At 41.4% G+C, this 19,192-nt stretch overlaps 1 protein-coding gene across 1 annotated transcript in view; it reads right to left on the bottom strand.

Moving 5' to 3' along the window:
- The window catches only part of KCTD16 (potassium channel tetramerization domain containing 16), a 157,531-nt gene that overhangs the window by 9,105 nt on the left and 129,234 nt on the right, over positions 1–19,192 (bottom strand). The gene's annotated exons all lie outside the window — the stretch shown is intronic.

Genomic DNA, 19,192 nt, shown 5'->3' with positions numbered 1-19,192 from the left:
CTACTGCCAATTCATGGACAAAGTTATGGCCTCACAACATGTAAATGGTCCACAAGCCCATTCTCGTGTTTGGTCTTCCAAAGGTTTTGATTTAATAAGTAAAGGGCCAGGCAAAAGGGAACAAAACATGCTTGAAGAGAAAGGAATGAAGATATAATTCTTGTTCAGGGAATAGGTGTCGCAGAGTAAAAATCAAGCTATCCCTGAAACAGCTGCATAGACCTAGGAATTTTCTTACTTAGAATATTCAAACTGTTCAGGTATTGATTGATGAAATGTTATTCTATGTCCCGTCAAATTTCCCCATTAATAGTATGTTGTCAAGATTGATAGGCTCAAAATCCAACCTATCTTTTTTGCTAATATATGTTTGTAATGTCCATTAATTCTTTCTGTCTTTACTGAATTCTGCAATTATCTTTTTGTAAAATAAAATACGAAAGCCAAAAACCGTAGCACTCATGAGCTATCCTACAATAACAAAACAGCCCGCACAGCTTAGTCTCATGAGCAACCCTACGACAACAAGCCAGGCTGAGCAGATTAACACTGACAGGCAGTCCTAAAATAATAAGGTAGGACATACAACCTACCAGTTGTGGGCATCCCTACAATAACATGCTAGGGTGAAACCCTGACTCCATTGAAGCCAATAGGAAATTTGTCCTTAACTTCAAATAGGACCAGGATTTAATCCCCGGTGTTTACAGGCCAGCACTCACAAAAAACCTACAAAACAAAGCTGGGAGAACTCCTCTGCCTAATGTGTTAATCTGAGTTACTTGGCTGGGTGCAGAGCACACGTGGGGACGCAGATGGAGTCATTTTGTATGCAGACACTGTTGCTGCTCTCTATCATTGTGTCCTTATAGTCAAGTGTGCACTGCTTCATCATGTGGCTCCATCACAAAGCTCCCCTTCCCCCCCCCTCCCCCCCGCCCGCATGTAATGCATTGGTGGCACTCTGGAGCAAGATGCGATACTCCTGATAGCTCATTTGTTGAAAGAGCAAGAATAACTGCTCTGAGGTCCAGGGCAGGCTGTGAATGTGCTGGAGACAGCTGACATATCCCTATTGTAAGCAAACAGTGAGATCTACATTCAGAAGTAGCATCCTTCTCACAATGGAGCCCAGAGAATAGAATTTAATCTAGTGAAGTCGACACGTATGTACACGCACACAAAAATATACCCTAATGCATTGCCTTGGGAATGTAACTTCTTCTAAGGAAAAAACCAAAATGTTCTCTATGTCAAAATAAAATCCAGACTATAATGCTTCCATGGCCTGCAACTTGCTATTGAGAAAGATGCTGTCATTATTATTTTAATCACCATCCTCTCTATTCTTTCATTTAATTAAATGTAGCTTTTTATTCTTTTTAAAAAAGAAACAAAAAGCAGCACTAAAGTTCCAGTTATTGCAGACTATTTATGCAAAGTAAACATTTCTCACCCCACACACGCAAAAAATTTACACAACAGTCATATACTGAAAAAAAGGGAGCTGACTGCAAGAAGGGGTTGTCTGTGTCAACATGTCTCTTGTCTACAAAGTACAGGGAATTCTTTTTTTTTTTCCATGTTCTACTGGAGAACTGCCCAATAGCCATAATCCATGACAAAGAAGGAAAGCTGGCCCTGATAAAAAGTGTGTCCTGACCAAACTGCCGAGATAATCATGGATTTAAATGTCATTTGGAAGCATCCATCTTCCCAGTAAAATGTAATTATCACCTCCAACTAGTGCAGATTGGTAGCATTATTAAGGTCAAGAAAAGTGTAATTCAGCATGCTGTAGAGCAGCCTTATATCAGCAACACGGCATTTTATTCCACCCATAAAACAGACACTGGGCATGGCTTTTAGTGCTTCACATGCAATGCTTCACATTTTACTCTTCCAGGGAAGCTCTCTGCAATTTACACTGTACAAATGAAACCGAAAGAAAAGCAAGTGGTTTGTACTTTATGGAAAGATTGTGGAGGACAGACAAAGCCTCAAAGGCTTTCTGATCAGGCTGTCGGTAAGTAACCGGAAGGAGATGTCGTTCTGATTTCTGCATTATGTATCTTTAAATGTAGGGTTGTCTCCCTTTCTGTTGCAGAGGCTTCTGGGAATCACTTGCCATTTAGTGCTTCAGTTCAGCTGTGGAGTGACTGATATTTTCGCTCATGGAGACTTTGGGCTAGGTTCTCGTTTACACTACACAACGCTGCTGTGGTCAAGGGGCTTTAAAACGAAGGCACACACTACAGTCGTATCTTCTTTGGGGCTTCTTTACACACCAGAACTCCCTTAACTGGCTGGGCATTGTTGAAAAACATGGGCACAGAGGTCCTGCTCCAGTTCCAATGGGGCCTCTTTTGCCATTGCTCTGAACCTTGTGTGGGTGTGAAACACTTGCAAATCAGAATGGTAGCATTTGACCTCCACTTGGCACTCATTTTGCACTGATATGAATGACTAAATGAAGGGCAGGGCAGTGGTGAATCAGGCCCACTGAATGCAACAGAAGTGTTGCCACTGTCCCCAGTACTAGCTAGACTGGCCCTCTGCAATCTTAACTGGGCCATGGCTGTTGGGCATATACTAAAACATATCGCTGAACAGAAACTGCTGATTTTTCTTCCATGAGATAGTCAAGCCCACTGGAGTGAAACAGGGCTTTGCAAGCTCACAAAATGCTCATGCGTTCTTTAAAAAGATGCACGGCTGAAACCTGCCGCACCCGTCTTTCAAATTCTCCATCTTGCTAGGAGCTGTGACCAAAGTTCACATCAATTATAGAAACAGTTGGAAAAAAAACTTCCCCACCCTGTTACTTGCTGTTCCCTGTCAATGATGAAGGAGTCTTGCAGTCTGTGTGGCGAAATTTAATTCGTAGACTTGCTTCAAGACTGGTTCTTTATCTAGTCTGAAAAAGTCAATAATGGCTAAATTGAATTTTTTTTTTATAATTCTCCCAGCTCTGGAAAAGACATTGCATACACGAGGCTTGGTACAAACTGATTGTGTGAAATTTGGAAAAACACATCCATAAGCCTTATTGATTTGCAGCTCCTTATTGTGGTTGACATTTTAACTTGATGGCATTTTTCCTCTGCTGCAACTACCTATTGTTTCCTGGTAAGAAGAGAACTGGTACAGAACTCCTGTACTGCATAAACAGAAAATGATTTATTCCAGCAAGCAACCGAAGTGTTCAAAAAGGCAGAAATCCATCAGGTGCAAACTAGCTGATAGGGATGTACGTGACTGCACAGTGGACTCTTGGAAAATATCAGGAATCCAGTAAATAGCTTTCTTAAAGTGACACTGTTAACTTAAAAAACACATTTTTTCTGAAAATATTAAGTTTGATACAAGGGAGAGATTAGAAGGAAAAATACGTTTCTCTCTTTTTTCCTGTGTTTACTTTGTCCAGTTGACAGCACTTTGTGCATAGTTATTTTCACTGTATTCCCCTGTACAGTCAGTCATTTTTCCCTGTTGTCTGTGTGTATCTTTCATAAAGCAACTATGGAAGGGAAACACTTACATCTTGAGAAAAATGCTGTTGTGAACCCAAGAAAATTAGTAGAAGAAGATTGGGAGCAGCAGTAGGAAATGTAACTACTTTTATCTTCTTTGTTTAATTGACTAGATTTCAAGTTGACAATTTTCAGAGTAACAGCCGTGTTAGTCTGTATTCGCAAAAAGAAAAGGAGGACTTGTGGCACCTTAGAGACTAACCAATTTATTTGAGCATGAGCTTTCGTGAGCTACAGCTCACTTCATCGGATGCATACCGTGGAAACTGCAGCAGATATTATATACACACAGAGATCATGAAACAATACCTCCTCCCACCCCACTGTCCTGCTGGTAATAGCTTATCTAAAGTATTTGAGCATGAGCTTTCGTGAGCTACAGCTCACTTCAACTTGATGATCACTTTAGATAAGCTATTACCATCAGGACAGTGGGGTGGGAGGAGGTATTGTTTCATGATCTCTGTGTGTATATAATATCTGCTGCAGTTTCCACGGTGTGCATCCGATGAAGTGAGCTGTAGCTCACGAAAGCTCATGCTCAAATAAATTGGTTAGTCTCTAAGGTGCCACAAGTCCTCCTTTTCTTTTTGCAAGTTGACAATGACGCTGTAATTAAAACTTGTAAAGAGGAAACCCATTTTAGTAATGCTACTCCTACCTATCTCTTATAGAGTACTTTTTTTCAATAGATTGCAACATGCTTTACAAAGGAGATAAGCATTGTGATCCCCATTTTACAGATGGGGAACCTGTGGCACAAGAGGTAAACTGACTTGCCCAAGGTCACCCAGTGGCCAAGCCATGAATAAGACTCAGGTCTCCTCAGTCCCAGAGCTATCCACAGAAGTTAGAGACTCAGCTTATCTCCTTGCCTGTGCAGGATTCTTCTCTACAGCACAGTCTCTAGAGTTTTGTGCCAACAAGCTTAATGTGTCCCTAGTGATGGAGCTTCAACCACTTCCTTTGGGAAGCCATTCCACAAACTAATACATTGAGCTCATCAGCAGCAAGATTTTTTGATACCAACCCTGAATTTTTCCTTCCTTGACATCATCCCATTATTCTCTATTTATACCCCCCATCTACCACATTACAAGCCAGATCCTCAGCTGGTATAAATCTGCATAGCCCCATGGACAACAATGGAACTATGCCATTTACACCAGCAGAGAATCTGGCCCAGATTGGCTGTGACCATTGCAAAGGTGCACAGGGGGGGAAGATGACAGGTTTCAGAGTAGCAGCCGTGTTAGTCTGTATCCGCAAAAAGAAAAGGAGTACTTGTGGCACCTTAGAGACTAACAAATTTATTTGAGCATAAGCTTTTGTGAGCTACAGCTCACTTCATCGGATGGAAAATACAGTGGGGAGATTTATATACACAGAGAACATGAAACAATGGGTGTTACCATACACACTGTAACCAGAGCGATCAGGTAAGGTGAGCTATTACCAGCAGGAGAGTAGGAGGGGGAAAAAAACCTTTTGTAGTGATAATCAAGGTGGGCCATTTCCAGCAGTTGACAAGAACGTCTGAGGAACAGTGGGGCGAGGGGGGAGAATAAACATGGGGAAATAATTTTACTTTGTGTAATGACCCATCCACTCCCAGTCTTTATTCAAGCCTAAATTAATTGTATCCCGTTTGCAAATTAATTCCAATTCAGCAGTCTCTCCTTGGAGTCTGTTTTTGGAGTTTGTTTGCAGAAGAACCTGCCACTTTTAGGTCTGTAATAGAGTGATCAAAGAGATTGAAGTGTTCTCCGACTGATTTTTGAATGTTATAATTCTTGACGTCTGATTTGTATCCATTTATTCTTTTACATAGAGACTGTCCAGTTTGGCCAATGTACACGGCAGAGTGCCTGCCATGAACCTCCTATGCAAGGACTAGAGATAATCACCAACCATGCACTCAGGAGAACATAGGGGTTGCTCCCTCCATCCTTCCTAAAAGTAAGGGAGCGGGTGGACAGGGCCACCATGGGGAGGGAGCTTCAGCATGTACCCTAAAAGGTGAGCCTGAGTGCTATTCAAGTGCATCCCAGAAATAGAAACAGATCAGATTGCCCTTCCCTCTGAATGGAGAATCAGACAGAAATTCTGGGAGTGCAACGTGTAACCCTGAATCCGATGAAGTGAGCTGTAGCTCAAGAAAGCTTATGCTCAAATAAATTGGTTAGTCTCTAAGGTGCCACAAGTACTCCTTTTCTTTTGGCAAATACAGACTAACACGGCTGTTACTCTGAAACGTGTTTATATTGTGTACTAAGTGGTTTAGGGTACACCTGTGTTTTTAGTTTTCTGTCACATTGCCACGATGAATGCATCACTGAAATAGTCTCATCACCTGCAAATGGTCCAGGCACTGACCTCCTTTTGGCCTAGAGATAAAGATATACAAAACACCTCCAGTCAAAGAAAACAACTTGACTGATTCAGCACACCACAGGATTCAGCCCTGAGAGAATCAACTGGGAGTGTTAAAAGCAGGGACCTTTCAATTGCCATTTATCCTCTATGTTGAAAATACATTTACATCAGTAGGGAAAAAATCTATAGCTCTCTCCTTTTGATAGATATATTTTTGACAGTTTTGGGAAAGGTGTGAAACTCTGCTAAACATTCTCTTGAAGATCAAGGGGCTCAGTTTACTGGTTTCAAATTGCTGTAAATCAACTGGTTCTACTGGAGTTACTCCAAAATTACTCAGGTGTCAGTGAAATCAGAATCACACCCAGGCTTTCAGGCTACATAAAGTGCCATAAGTGTAATTTTTATTGGCTTCTGGCGACAACTTGTGAACCTCAAGGTTTTACACTAAAACCCCATGGCATCATCATTATAAAGATAACATATCACACTAGTCAGACCAGTACATAAGGAAACCTAGAGAAAGAGGAAGAAAGCAAGGGAGGAAATTGAATTGCCCTTTAACATTTAATGAAATGGGGGGGAAATAGTTTTCATTAGACCATCTTCTGATAATAGAAAAGGGGAGGAAAAGAAGCTTTTCAGATTTAAGCAGGAATGCATAAAATATATATTTGTGTGAATCAGTATCAAATTAATTACTGTACAGCTTAACCAGTATTTCAAATGTTAGTTCAAACAGTCCTGCCCACTGCATTTCTGCCACAAATTCCAGTTTCAAGTTGAGTCCTTTCTTCATTGATTTCAGAGCTCACTGTCCACTTTTCTAAATGTCATTCCAAGGCCCAGGCTGTTTTGCCACAAGAAGGGTGAACAGCTCCAATTTTTTTCCCCATGCCAATGATGTGCAAATAAATAATAACTGAAATATGAAGGAAAAGTTTTTCCAAGGTGAGAGCATCATCTGCAAAACAGTGTGAGCACCAGTTGTGCATAGATAGCTTTTCTTTCACGTGCACGAGGTATACCTGTGCATGCGAAGGTCTGCCTGCATGCACAGTTGGCCAGTTTGTTATTTTGCAAACTCACTTTGTGTAATTTTGACCCCTGTCAGGCACTGTGGATTCCAAAAGCTTTCCTTAAATTCTTGGTTCTGTTGAACCAACCTTGTGCCTGTTGAAGTCAATGGCCAAACTCCCATTGATTTCAGTGGTGCAGGATCAGGATTAGGAAATCAGGATTAAAAGATGTGTGGATAAGCATAGGGAGAGCATTCCCTGGTCTTCTTGGCTTGGGCAATTTGCTTTCCCTGAACTCCCCCTTTTCTCTGACTCATGATGTGAGTTCTCATCAGGAAGGGGAACTTGAAATGGAAGGAGTAGAAAGAGCTGATGCCTGGCTGCGGGATTTGAGAGGCTCTCGATCTCTTGTCCGGGGTGAAGAAGCAGCAACTTCTCCTCTACAGGAAGATTTGTCCCACCTGCTGGCCCCATCCAGTCTAAGAAGTAAAGAAAAGGAAACTCTCACATCAGCTGCCGCATTTTGCATAATGTGTGTTCTTTGAAATGTCCCAAACTTCTAACAGGCTGGACACCGCATCAGGTATCTGAACAATTTCTGGGGAAGAAGCTTTCAGACCCACACTTCATTCCCATTTTATTAGATTTTTTTTTATCAATACAAATACTCCATCCTGGTAGAGAAGGGAATGGGGAGAACCAGGGACGTGCCCCTCACCAGCTGTACACAGAGAACACACACACGTTTCTTTGCTGCTGATAGGCCCAGCGGTGCTGGAACAATTTTTATAGTGAGGGTGTGGCAGAAACCATGTATCTGGGTTGTTATTACTACTTCAAGCCAGGGGGGCGGTAGCACCCCCAGCATCCCTAGTTCCAGCACTTATGTATGGGTTTACCTGGGGACAGCAGAGCCTTTCAGACAGATTTTTAATCCTGTCCCCATTCTCTTCTCTTTGCTGCGTCCTGTCACTAGATGATGATTTAATGTGACATCATCACCTCGTTACCAGTGGTGAGAGCCACCACAATTGTTCTGTTCCCGTCTCCTTTTTTTGGATCTATTTTAACGACTGTGGAGGTGAGAAGCAAAACAGGGAGAAACAGCCTGTTAGAGACCAGAGGGCCACTATCTCAACAGCCTGGCAAGAGAAGCTACTTGGACAACCAGCCAGCAGAGCTCAGCTGCCAACCCGGGAAAGACAACCTAACCAGCTTGTATACTGAGCTAACTAAAACAGTCCTTGAGTCTACTATGGGTGAGTTTGGCCTGAAATTAGCTGTCCTGGTTTGGAAAGAAGAAAAATGTTTTTGCTCAACAGAAAGGAGACAGCACTGACTGTTCAATTATGCCATGGAGGCCAGTTTGACTGCTCTTGTCTCTCTCTATACACCGTACATTAAAGCACTTATTAGGTTAGGCTGTCTGTTCCTGCACACCTGCTGGGGGTTGCTTGATTGACTCCATTGACTGGGTGCCTGGAGTCTAATTCTACAATCAGGATTCATTATATTGTTTGTAAACAATGACAGACTATGATAAATATGCATTTCAGTTAATTATTGCCTTCCCGTGTGCTGTACCACTTTCTCATTTTCATCTGCATGTCACATCTTAGCACCTGATCTTGCCTTCCTCTGGCTGTGACTAAGTAGATCTGCTTGTGGTAAAACAGATCAGACAGACCCACATCCATGGCCAAAGCCTGAATGCTGCTAAGCTCCTGCTGTGCACCTTCAGTTACTATTGACTTCAGCGAAGGCTCCCTGAACCTCCCAGGAGCTGGTCCTCAGTTTCTACAAGCCATTACCCTATGATCCCACTGAGAATTACCAAAAGCAACTACAGCATTTGCTCAAGAAACTTCCTGAAAAAGCACAAGATCAAATCCGCACAGACACACCCCTGGAACCCCGACCTGGGATATTCTATCTACTACCCAAGATCCACAAACCTGGAAATCCTGGGCGCCCCATCATCTCAGGCATTGGCATCCTGACAGCAGGATTGTCTGGCTATGTAGACTCCCTCCTCAGGCCCTACGCTACCAGCACTCCCAGCTACCTTCGAGACACCACTGACGTCCTGAGGAAACTTCAATCCATCGGTGATCTTCCTGATAACACCATCTGGGCCACTATGGATGTAGAAGCCCTCTACACCAACATTCCACACAAAGATGGACTACAAGCCGTCAAGAACACTATCCCCGATAATGTCACAGCTAACCTGGTGGCTGAACTTTGTCACTTTGTCCTTACCCATAACTATTTTACATTTGGGGATAATGTATATCTTCAGATCAGCGGCACTGCTATGGGTACCCGCATGGCCCCACAGTATGCCAACATTTTTATGGCTGATTTAGAACAACGCTTCCTCAGCTCTCGTCCCCTAAAGCCCCTACTCTACTTCCGCTATATTGATGACATCTTCATCATCTGGACCCATGGAAAAGAAGCCCTTGAGGAATTCCACCATGATTTCAACAATTTCCATCCCACCACCAACCTCAGCCTGGTCCAGTCCACACAAGAGATCCACTTCCTGGACACTACAGTGCTCATAAACAATGGTCACATAAACACCACCCTATACCGGAAACCTACTGACCGCTATTCCTACCTGCATGCCTCCAGCTTTCACCCTGACCACACCACACGATCCATCGTCTACAGCCAAGCTCTGCGATACAACCGCATTTGCTCCAACCCCTCAGACAGAGACAAACACCTACAAGATCTCTGTCAAGCTTTCTTACAACTACAATACCCACCTGCGGAAGGAAAGAAACAGATTGATAGAGCCAGAAGAGTTCCCAAAAGTTACCTACTACAGGACAGGCCTAACAAAGAAAATAACAGAACGCCACTAGCCGTCACCTTCAGCCCCCAACTAAAACCCCTCCAACGCATTATCAAGGATCTACAACCTATCCTAAAGGATGACCCAACACTCTCACAAATCTTGGGAGACAGGCCAGTCCTTGCCTACAGACAGCCCCGCAACCTGAAGCAAATACTCACCAACAACCACATACCACACAACAGAACCACTAACCCAGGAACCTATCCTTGCAACAAAGCCCGTTGCCAACTGTGCCCACATATCTATTCCGGGGACACCATCACAGGGCCTAATAACATCAGCCACACTATCAGAGGCTCATTCACCTGCACATCCACCAATGTGATATATGCCATCATGTGCCAGCAATGCCCCTCTGCCATTTACATTGGTCAAACTGGACAGTCTCTACGTAAAAGAATAAATGGACACAAATCAGATGTCAAGAATTATAACATTCATAAACCAGTCGGAGGACACTTCAATCTCTCTGGTCACGCAATCACAGACATGAAGGTCGCTATCTTAAAACAAAAAAACTTCAAATCCAGACTCCAGCAAGAAACTGCTGAATTGGAATTCATTTGCAAATTGGATACTATTAATTTAGGCTTAAATAGAGACTGGAAGTGGCTAAGTCATTATGCAAGGTAGCCTATTTCCCCTTGTTTTTTCCTACCCCCCCCCCAGATGTTCTGGTTTAACTTGGATTTAAACTTGGAGAGTGGTCAGTTTGGATGAGCTATTACCAGCAGGAGAGTGAGTTTGTGGGTGTGGTTTTTGGGAGGGGGGTGAGGGGGTGAGAGAACCTGGATTTGTGCAGGAAATGGCCCAACTTGATTATCATGCACATTGTGTAGAGAGTTGTCACTTTGGATGGGCTATCACCAGCAGGAGAGTGAATTTGTGTGGGGGGGTGGAGGGTGAGAAAACCTGGATTTGTGCTGGAAATGGCCCAACTTGATGATCACTTGAGATAAGCTATTACCAGCAGGACAGTGGGGTGGGAGGAGGTATTGTTTCATATTCTCTGTGTGTATATAAAGTCTGCTGCAGTTTCCACAGTATGCATCCGATGAAGTGAGCTGTAGCTCACAAAAGCTCATGCTCAAATAAATTGGTTAGTCTCTAAGGTGCCACAAGTACTCCTTTTCTTTTTGCGAATACAGACTAACACGGCTGTTACTCTGAAACCTGTCCCATTTTTGTAGCTTTAGATTATTCTTCGCCCTTCTCTTTTTATAAAAAGATCTTTAAAAACACAACTCCCCACCTTCCTTTAAGGTAGGACAATATCGCTCTCCATTTTACGGATGGAAGAACTGAGACACAGAAAGAGACATACCAATATCACGCAGGCCATGTGTCAGTATCAGAAGCAGGAACAGTCCCCTGGAAACCCTCATCCTCAAACTCTAATCAACTTTTTCTACCAACTGAGCTAGGAAGCAGACATTCCCTATAGGTTTCATCTGATTTCATTAAACATAAGTCGTTATTTAGGTGCAACACACAGGACAAACCTGCCTCAGTTTGCTATCGCTACAAACATGTGAACAAGCTACAGTAGAGTTCAAATATATTAAACAATATGTTAATATAATTTACCATCTATTTAACTTTGGACACCATGGGCCAAATCCTCAGCACATGTAAATTGCTATTATATTAGCTGAGGATTTGGCCCAACTTTTCCTCTCAGTTATGCACACATTAGTTAGTTGGAAAATGCTTAGTATTTTTCAAGGAAAATCCCTTTTTAAAGTTACCTGTGTACATGTTTTAGTTTTTTGACAAAAAAAGAAAAACAAACAGCCCCTGCCTCACGTTTTCTAAACTGCTTTTGATTTTAAAAAAAGAAAATCTGAAGGTTTGGTTAAAAAAATGGGTTTTGCGAACTATAAATCACTTCACCTGCCTTTCTGCTGCAGCGGGACCCGATAGGCTCCACTGGGTCCTGCACTGGGTGTTTTAATCCAGAAGCTAAGAGACATCCTAATGTGCACCACACTATTGGGAAGGCAGATTTTATTCTGGGGGGAAATAGTGCGGTGCATACTGGCCTCCTTTCTCTCCAGAACAAGGTATGTGGTCATCATAGTTGCAGCAATGGAACCTAATGAAATCTTTTGGGGCTCCTGATTGCATAACTGGGGAGAGCACACTGCCAGCTCCCTGGAACTTAGCAGGCAGAAGGCCAGGAGTGGAGCCACCTTGCAAGAGATATCAAAGAAGCAGGACATTTATTTTAAATTGGAGGGGAAGGATGATATTGTGGAAATGGCACAGAACTAAAAGTATGGAGAACAGGGTACTTTTCTTAGCTCTGTCACTGACTTGGTAGGTGACCTTCAGTAAGTTACTTATCTCTTTGTCCCTCAATTTCCCTCTAGATACAATGGAGGCAGTGTTGCCTAGTGGATAGCGCACTGGATTGGGAATAAGGAGACCTGGATTCTATTCCTGGCTTTGTTATTTGCCTGCTGTGTGACCTTGAGCAAGTCACTTCACCCCTCTATGTGTCAGTTTCTGCATCTATAAAATGGGGATACTGATAACGTTGTAAACCACTTTGAGCTCTGTCGATGAAAAGCGCTATATAAGCACTGGGAATTGTTATTAGTTCTTCCTGACCTCCCAGGGGACTATTCAGATTGAATTTGTTAACTTTGCAAAGCATGTTGAGTGCCTTGGACGGAAAGGGCTATTAAAGTGCAAATTAGTATTATTATTTCTAGACAAACCAACATTCATATATGCACTCAGTAAAAGAGTTTTTTATACCCTGCCTAAAAATTGAAGGATTCTGAGCAGTTTCAAAGGCAGTCCTGCCAAAAGAAATTTAAAAGCCAAAATCTGAACCAACTATCAATTTATCAGTCAAAAATGCATTCATCAGTTAAATGAATTCATTGAATGATGCATAGAGAAGAGTGACTAAATGCAAAACGGTAGCAATTTAACACAATCTGCTGAACAAAAATAAATGAAAGGTCTATGTAGCTCAGGTTTCACTGTCATGTTTCTTTTAGAGATTGGTACAATCTTAGAGCCAGATTCTGATCTCACTCTGAATCTGAAATAACTCCATTGACTTCAGTAGAATCAATCCAGATTGATACCTGCTCTGAATATTAGAAAGCAGAGATGGGTTGTAATATGCCAGGTTCACTTATATTTTTAAAACCCCACCCACATCTTCTCTTTCAAGTTTAAATTCCAATCCTACAGTCAGAGTGTAGGAGCATGTGCTATGTTCTTTTAGTATCTATATTCACTAAGAATTTTCAGAAAGTTTTGCAGAATAGGAAAAAGGAAATACAGAAAAAATATAATTTGACAAGGAGAAGAAGAAAGCTTAAAATTTTAGACATTATAGAAGCCATAATTTTATCATCTTAAGTGGCTAATTTGCCCTCTGTTACATCAAGCAAAATGGTCGACATCAAAGCCAGTGAAAATGATTAGTTAGCCTAGTGCAGTGACTCAGCCCATAACCCCAGAATTATGGGTAATTGCATACTCTTAAAGTCTACTGAAAAATAAAATCTTTAGCACTGCTATTAGGAAGGAAAAATTACTGTGGGACTTGATGGCTCAGAAGATTGCTAATGGGATACAAAAACATGTCACCTCTAGCCCAGCAGTGCAAATCAAGTCCAGAACTATGAGTGCACATCAATACTACATGAAGACGGCTTGATGGCCTGTGTGAAATGAATTGGTGGTCTCAATCCAGCTCCTAATGAACAAGTACCAATACAGCAAAAAACGAAAAATAATTCAAATATTCATTTGAACTGGTTGGGTTGTTTGTTTGTTTGTGGGGAGGGTTCGTTTTGCTGTTTTTTGGAACCTCAGAAAATGTCTTTGAGTGTTCAGAATAGATTCAAGTTTAATTCCTATTTTTCCCAAACCAGCTCACCGATACTTAGTTTCCCTATTTGGGAAGGCCATCAACAACTTAATATGCCTTAACCCTGTACACCCCCCAATCAAGGCTAACTGACTGAGTTCTCTACTCTACCACTATTCCCAGCACTGAAAAGTTGGCTTACGTAGCAGGGGGAAGCTTTAAAGAGTTAAGCAGGAAAATATTTTCTTGAGGAAGAAGCAGGCTACTTAGGAAAAAAGTTAGGAAATCGCAGTGGAATCATTTCTGCACATTCCATGCCTGTTCCAAGACATTGAAGCATTCCTGAGAGCACTTCTTTCACAGTGGCAATCTGTCAGAAGCCCCGGTCACTTCAGAGAACTCTCACTCCTGACATGATTGAGAGACCTGGTTTTGATGGATTTACTAACTGTAAAAAGAAAAGGAGTACTTGTGGCACCTTAGAGACTAACCAATTTATTTGAGCATGAGCTTTCGTGAGCTACAGCTCACTTCACGAAAGCTCATGCTCAAATAAATTGGTTAGTCTCTAAGGTGCCACAAGTACTCCTTTTCTTTTTGCGAATACAGACTAACACGGCTGTTACTCTGAAACCTTTACTAACTGTGTGTCTCGGTGAGAGTGAGATACTTTGGGGATGACTGCTGCTGCAACCTATTCGCAGCCTCGCTCCTCTCAGAATGTCATCGGAAAACCAAGATCTCCCCCACTGTGCCACCAATGAAGATTTTTGCATTTTGAAACTTCTGAAGCATGACAACTTTACAGAGCCCTGGTGCATTCACTTGGAGACTTAAAATCTTGTTCAGTATTTGGGCTGAGGTTGTTAGTCACCTGAATGAGATAAAGAGGCCAGCTTGCCTTTTCTTTTAGCAATTTAGGGCAATTGGGACATTTCTGGGTCAGCTCTTGTACACTGTGGTTAGGTAAAAAGAAAAGGAGGACTTGTGGCACCTTAGAGACTAACCAATTTATTTGAGCATAAGCTTTCGTGAACTACAGCTCACTTCATCGGATGCATCTGATGAAGTGAGCTGTAGCTCATGAAAGCTCATGCTCAAATAAATTGGTTAGTCTCTAAGGTGCCACAAGTACTCCTTTTCTTTTTGCGAATACAGACTAACATGGCTGTTACTCTGAAACCTGTGGTTAGGTAAATAGCTAGACTGATATGCAGTATCTGGGTGTCCACTTTTCAGTTAGAGGTCTGCTGTCTGTGTTGTCCTCTTTTCTTTAGTCCTCCTACCTCAACCTGTTGACACCTCATAGAAGAGGTGCAGTTAAAGGACCAAGCATTCTTGAGAGGCCTGACAAAGTCACTACATCCAACACATTGCTTTCATAAGTATTTATCCAAAGGGTGAAGTGAGGTATGTAATGAAAGCTTATGTCATACTGATCTTCACAGTCATTGTGAGATATATGTAGAGATGATATTTAAGGAGTTGTGTGTATGTACTAAAGATATGTTTAGAGACTGTCCCAGGCGCAGCTGACAAAAGGTTTTTTCCAGACAGGAGATAAGATGGATATCTCTCGGTCAGATGTAAATTAAGCATTGTAAGTCAATAAAATGGAAACCCCATTTGCATACAGAACCAATACGGGCATGTGAAATCAACACGGAAGAGGACATAGGAGAACAAACATCAGAAGGCTATTTCAAAGGTTTTCTGGACTATAACTGGGGCACAAGTAAGACATTTTGTCATCCATTCCTAGAGGAAACCTCTTGAATGGCATGGGGTATTCATGAAAAGTTGGATCCTGGTTATGACTGAAAATCAGCAGCTCTGTCAAAGGCTTAATCCTTGGAAGAAAATCTACTTTATTAAATAGTAAAGTTAACCACAGATAAGTATAAATCTATTTTATGTTTTGTTTTATATGTGTAACCATTTCCACTTATTCTCCTTACTCATTATCTCTTAAAATTTAACCTTTGATAATAAACTTATGATTGTTCCAATATAAATATATTTCAGTGCTGTAATGTTATAAAGGATCTGAACCTGAGTTGTGCCAGCCAAGCTGTGTCTACACAGTCTCTGGAAAAAAGTAAAATCTTATAGATGGTCAGAAAACCAAATTTTTTCCTGGGAGGAATTTTGAATGAAAACCATCTTTCTTTGAACTTTTTCAGTTGAAAATTTTCAGTTTTCTCGCCAGGAGCTTCAAATGAACTGAAACAAAAATCGTTTCAAAGTGACATTTGAAATGAGAGGGACCAGACCCGTAGTTTTCTTTGCAAGTGTTCTGGAATGACCATATATAATAGGAAATCCCCATGAGGTACATTTAACCATTATTCAAAAATGTTGGCTGATGTGAACTACAAAATAAGAAATACTAAAGTTAAGAATGGCCAGTTAAGTCTAATTCATCCCCCTACTGGGGCAGAATTGTTCCCTACAACATATTCCCAAGTATTTTCCATGCTCAAATTGCAAGAATTCGAGTGATCGGGCTTCCACTAATTCTTCTGGCATGTGATTCCCAGGCCAACAGATTTCACTGTTGGAAAGCAGTTATTGATGTTTAGTCTAAATATGCTGCTGCACAATTTTACCCTAATTACTCTGTGTGAATTGAAAGTGGTGTGATTGGAGAGGGGAAAATTCAATTCACAATCCTAACCTGGGGTCACGTTTTAGGGTTGCAGTACAGGCCCTTCATCTCTCTCTCTCTCGCTCTCTCTCTCTCACACACACACACAACCACACACACACTATTGCACTTGTACCAATTAATGGGGCCACGAGATTTGTGTAAACACAGGTGTATGCCCCTTTCCTAGCTAACCGCCAAAGTAACCTTCTGTGCAGGCCTTGCACAGAGTCCAGTGCTATAGAGGGCCTTGTACTACCTCCCTCCACCCAGATGAATTTCACATGGTGCTGCTGTATGACTGAAATATGACCATGTATATCATTAATATTGCCACTGGTAGACAACTGCAACAAATGTTGTACAAAGTATATCTTGTAAGGTGTCAATGGAAAAGTTATGAGTTGCTAAATAAGATTATCCTGTTTAAATCCATGTATCATCACTGTATCTGAAGTTATGGATATTGGCTATGTATCTGTATGCCAGATGTGTGTGTTCCTTGGTTAACACTCACAAGGTAAAATCTACATTGAAGCCAGACAGCTATGCGTTGATGGCCCATTAAAAACACTTAACTCTCACAGTGGGCCACAGAAGAAACTCATCCCACCCAGCAAGTCTTCCTGTGGACGACTTATCAGGGCTATGGCCCTGTGAGTCAGCAAGCCATATAAGAACATGTAATATGCTCATGTGACCCTGGACTCCATTCTTGTGCTGGTAACTTTCCACAGACAAAAAGAAAAGGAGGACTTGTGGCACCTTAGAGACTAACCAATTTATTTCGAAAGCTCATGCTCAAACAAATTGGTTAGTCTCTAAGGTGCCACAAGTCCTCCTTTTCTTTTTGCGAATACAGACTAACACGGCTGTTACTCTGAAACCTTTCCACAGACAGGGGCCGTGAGCTTTGTTTGGGACAGTAAAATTCCAAGCACATGTCAGAGGATATAAAAGACCCTTGAAACATCTCCATGTTGCCTCTTTCCTGCTCTGATTCTCCGGACTGTGGATTTACAACTAAAAGGAGCCCATTGGATTACGGACTGAGGATCTTCCAGTCTTTTGGAAGTTAACAGAGACTTTACAAGCCAGCAGTGCGTAACATCACTGCTATAAACCTGATATGAGAACATTCCATTGTTGTGTGTAAATGATCTACAGTATTAACCATTTTTAACTCTCTTCTTTATTAATAAACCTCTAGCTTTTAGTTATTAAACGATTGGCAGCAGTGTGGTTATTGGGTAAGATCTGAGTTATATATTGACCTGGGTATGTGGCTGATCTCTTGAGATCAGAAGAACCCTTTGTTTGATGGAACTGGTTTTCAATAACCACTCCTCATAAAGTCTAGTGTCTGGGTGGTGAAATAAGGGCTAGAATGCCTAAGGAGACTGCATTTTTGACTTCCTGTTAACCAATGTGGTGAGAGAGAAGTTTACTTCTGTTACTGGCGTGGTACAATATAATAATGGAATAAACAGCAATGTAGGGTGAGTCTGCCCTATTTCGCAGCAGTTTGTCCTGAATCTGGCATTCTCATCTGTTGCCAACTGAGGCACGATGACACACCCTAAAATGAAAAGGAGTACGAGTGGCACCTTAGAGACTAACCAATTTATTTGAGCATAAGCTTTCGTGAGCTACAGCTCACTTCATCGGATGCTCACGAAAGCTTACGCTCAAATAAATTGGTTAGTCTCTAAGGTGCCACTAGTACTCCTTTTCTTTTTGCGAATACAGACTAACACGGCTGATACTCTGACACCCTAAAATGTATTACTACCTAAAGGCAAATTGTTTCTCTTTTTACACACTTTGATATAAAACTAAACACCATAGTAATTGCTGGCTGTGTGGTGGCTTGTGGCAGTTGTACCAATGAAGTAAACTTGCTAATCACCACAATAAAAATGGAATAGCATGCTTTGGGTGATTCTTTCGTATTATCAGATTTGTCCTCCTGTATTCAAATTCCTGGCAGCACATCAACAAGCACAATATCTTATTAAAACAGATTCAAAAGGTGGGTATAAATAAATGAGATATACAATGGTCCTCACAGACATAATTTGTATTCTTTCCTATACCTTAAGAGGATTATTGGAACTCACTTAAACGGTGCTATTCCATGAGTTATGAACTTCTATGTAAGTTGTAAAATAAATACAATATCTTATGCATAGTGTGAACTACCCTCAGGGTGTGAACGACAATTAATTCTGTCATTAAACACTAATCAAGTAACAAAATGCAACTATTGTATTGAGAAAGCCAAGAGGGGCATAATTGAGAAAGCCAGGAGGGGCCAGGCTGGGAAAGTTTCTTATACTGTATAACAAAAGCTTGCCTATTAAGGTACAAAATGTCTGAATGGTCAGAGTTTTACTGTTCTGTGTAATAAACATTTGTGGTAGTTTATCCCTTGGATTCTAACTGCAGTAGGGAAGTAATCTCACTGAGTAAGGGGCCAGATCGGTAGATAGCCTTGTTTCATTGTAGAAAGCAATTAGCTTTTGGGGTCTTGGAAAGTGGAAAACAATTTCACAGATTAACAGAATTTAGTGTTGCTCCTTGGTGATGTCAGAAAGTGGAAAGAAACATTTTCCACTCATTCTTCAGAGCCATTATAATCCTTGGAACATTTAATGCTCTGCAGAAGGAATGCTCCCTCCCTGACAAACAGAATGCTCCTTGTGTCAGAAGAAAGAATGTATTTAATACTGATGTATTAAATAAAGTCTGGGAAGGAGTGCAGAAAAATGTGAGGGGTGTACTTTGCCTTATTCAAAAACTAACCATATCCTTTCTGTTGGACTTTAGACTGAGACAGCAATGCAAGAAAGAACAAAAGCAAAGTCTTCATAAGATGGCATGGAGTGTCAGAATCACCTACATCAGAATACA

This window comes from Lepidochelys kempii, chromosome 8, assembly GCF_965140285.1.
Source record: "Lepidochelys kempii isolate rLepKem1 chromosome 8, rLepKem1.hap1, whole genome shotgun sequence".
Taxonomy (NCBI): Eukaryota; Metazoa; Chordata; order Testudines; family Cheloniidae; genus Lepidochelys; species Lepidochelys kempii.
The sequence above is the reverse complement of the archived record's forward strand: the minus strand, read 5'-3'. Positions and strand labels throughout refer to the sequence as shown.